Source organism: Pocillopora verrucosa, chromosome 4, assembly GCF_036669915.1.
Source record: "Pocillopora verrucosa isolate sample1 chromosome 4, ASM3666991v2, whole genome shotgun sequence".
Lineage (NCBI taxonomy): Eukaryota > Metazoa > Cnidaria > Anthozoa > Scleractinia > Pocilloporidae > Pocillopora > Pocillopora verrucosa.
The window spans coordinates 14260838-14264489 of record NC_089315.1 but is presented as its reverse complement, the minus strand read 5'-3'; positions in this window follow the sequence as shown (position 1 = coordinate 14264489).

Sequence of the window (3652 nt, the reverse complement as noted above, 5' to 3'; positions counted from 1 at the left end):
TTCATAACACGGTGAGTGTTAAGAAGAAACTTGAATTGCAGGTAGTCTGCTCTTGTGACATCTGGGTCAATCAGTGGATCAATGTTACTGTTGCCACTTGTAGTCTTTGGCTGACCATAGTGCTCAATAAGCTTGTTCAAAGCATCTGCTCCATGAGCTGCTATAGCTACACTACTCTCTGGGAGTGATTGAGGGTTAACTACAAGGTCAAGGGCTTTGCAGATGTCTAGTGTCTCCTTTGGGAACCTCTCGTTAAGGTTTTGAATTAAATTAGCTAGAAATGTGTCACCAGCAGCAATGAACGATCGTCTTGCATTATCACCTGCCTGCTGAAGTTCCTTCTCATGATACAAACCATCTGCAAGTACTCCCTGATTAAGTTCCTTTAGGCTTGGCAGGTTTGCAAGATCGCCATTTAAGTCATCTCTAAGGGCCTGCAATGTAGTAATTGTAGATGATACCATGGCTGGCACAGATGCAAGACCAACAGATTCTTTTTGGAAAAACACACTAAGCTTTGTTAATGTTGGAAGAACATCTTTCATCATGCAAGTTGCTGCAACAAATTTTTATTGCTGCACTTGCTTCAAGTATCCTTTGGCTTTTGCAGCGTTTTCATTATTATCTTCAGCAGCTTGATGATCCAGACAGTCTACAAGTGCAGGTCAACACTTGTAGATTGCATCAACAGCAGTGTGGAAAGACAGCCAATGAGTTGAAGCAGCAACTTTTAAGGTTACTGGTTTCAATTCTAAAATGCTTTGAATTTCACGTAGCTTATTATACCTTACAGCTAAGTTTGAGTAAAAGTTAAAAAGGTTTGTTAACAGTGTTTGGTATTCATCCAACAACTTGACTGATTTAGCAGCTTGTGAAGTGCATAACTATGAGCCACACAATGAGTATGAACCAAAAATGGAGCTACTGACTTCAGTCGTACACCCACACTACTGTGACGCCCCATCATGACAGAAGCGCCATCTCTCCCTAATCCCACAAGTTTAGTTCCACAGTTGATATTTTTTTCTTCCATGAAATTCATAAGTGCATTATATATGGTTTCAGCTTTACCATCTGGCACATTACGATTTCCTACAAATCGAGTACAAGGCTCATTGTCCTTCACAAGTCTGATATAAATGTCCAACTTCTTACATACAGCGATATCCACACTTACGTCGGCTAATATTGCAATAAATGGACTATTCTGGATATCTTCATCAATCTCTCTATTAATCAATTCTGCAAATGCAGAGTTCATGTCAGCCACAGACTGATGATGCTGATATACATTTGCTCCTGTCTTGGGGTCAAGACTTGTACAGCCATTCAACATCTGGATGACAAAAGGATTTAAAAAGTTGAAATAGTGGAATCAAAAACGCTAGAAAAATATTAGTTAACTAGTAGCAATCGGAGATTAGGGAAGTGCGTTCGGCATTTCAAAGGGGAAATATTGTTTTTTGGTTATTGGGATAGATGAAAATGCCTATGGTATGTTGTCAAATAAAGGGTTATGGCGTATTGTGAAACCTGTATTTACTCTGTGTGCGAAAAGGTTTTAAAGGCTAGTTATATCATATGGTTTTTGAGGAGGCAGTCGTCGCAGTCCATCTCAAGTGGAACTTCTATCAGCTTATGAGAGGCAGTGTCATAAGTAATGCAGAAGCTTTTTGAAGGGTTCAAACTGCTCATTTCCAAAGTCAACATTTCAATAATATTTCTCAAATAGCCTTAAGTGAAACTTCTATCAGCTTATTAGAGGCAGTGTCATAAGTAATGCAGAAGCTGGATTCACTGTCTAGGAGATGGAAAATGAAGTCTTCCTCTGATATGATGTTGGGGTTAACATCGGGTAAAAATGAAGCCTGTTTATCGACCTCGTGATGAAAGAGTGTAAGTGCAAGTTTGTCATTAATGTTTTGAGTGTTCTGAAAAAGCACTTTCAAAAACCACTGAGGTTGACAAGAAGTTACTCTCATCATCATCTTGCAGGACTGACAATTTGCGATCTTTCCATTCGATTTCACTGTAACCTTCTTTTTGCATGACGTGCAGGAAAGACTTTTTGAGGCGTGTTGGACACCAATTATTTTACCTGACACTTTCCTCTGTGTGAGTGATTCTATTTCTGTTGTGACTTGTGCCAAGTCTTGTGTGAAAGATGGGATCTCTTTGAAAAGAAACTGCTCTGACTTTGGGGTGTTGAGATATCGCGATCCATTGGAGTCTTTGAGTCTTAGATTCTGTAAGGCATAGGTCTTCTGATCTTCTAGTTTGTTACAATGTTCCTGCCAGAGTATGAGTTTTATCGAGGTGGTGTGGTCAACCAGAATGACTTCTTGTCTTTGTAGAGCGTAGCCATAACGACTGTTAATCGTTTTGACCGCAGTGATGCTGGATACCTTTGCCTTTACGTAAACCAATTGCTCTTTTGATACCTCTTGAAAGATGAGAGACTTGGTAAGGAAGATGATGTTGCAGCATCTTGATAGACAAATGGTACCACCACAGGTTGTACAGTTGTGTTGTTTTGGATGATGATGCTTTCGATGTCATCCTTGATGGAAGATGTTATGTTGTGGAATCTGACAGCTGTTCTTCCTTTCTGGTACTTTTCTAGCAAGGGTCTCTTTGCTGGGTTGAAACAGACTGCCCTAACTACTCTGTCACTTCTTTGAATATTGCAGTTGAAATATTTGGTTAGGGAAAACGTGGCCTTCTTCACAGGAGATATGGTTTGGATGTAGCCCAAGATTTCTTGTACTTCAGAGCTCTGAGAAGCTACAAAACAGGAAAAGTCAGTGGATATGTCATATAATGCAAGTGTAGGCATGTTTTATGGAATGTTAATATGTCGAATGTGAATGCAATATACAGCTGTAGTCATGGCATAGCACTGGTTATCATATGAATTCTTACTGGAATGGTCTTGAACCACCTCTAACTTTATCTTGCACTGACACCTGATTGAACTAATCATGCCATGTATCTTACGTCTCAGTTGCACCAACCAAATTGTTCATATTCACATACATATCACGGAAGGCTCTGTCTTCTCCAAGAACGAAAATTATAAAACCTCTCTTTAATTATAAGCTCTCCATTTGCTTTCTTTAGTTTTGGGATTAACTGTTTTGTATTGCAGTGAATAAATCAAAACAATAATAATAAAGAGCTTTTTGATCAAAGTATAATTTATTGAACCTACTTACATTTCAATTGTGTCTCGTCATTCATCTTGGAAGGTGGCTTTTGGTGGTCTTTTCCTGATAAAAGAAAAGATTATGGTTATTCCTTAAAACTTTTTTATCATTATTTTACAAATTTCGTTTGCAATGTCTTCTATCCCAGTAATATGTACATGTAAAACAGTGCAAAAGTAAACATGAATTTCTTTGAGGATTTATTTGAAAAATTCTATTTTTTAATTAAATTTCTGCATGTATCTTGTGCAAGTTCATCAAGTCTCTTTTCTTCTTCAAGTCTATATTTCAAATTGGCTGACTTTCTAAGACCTTTAAGCCTTTCAAAGGTCATTGGTTCAATAATGCAAGAACGGAGTGTTTTAACTTGGCTAATTGCCACATATGAAATGCCTGCAGTTTTTTCAGTTTGACCAATGTCAATCCATGCTTTTGGTAGTGTTAGA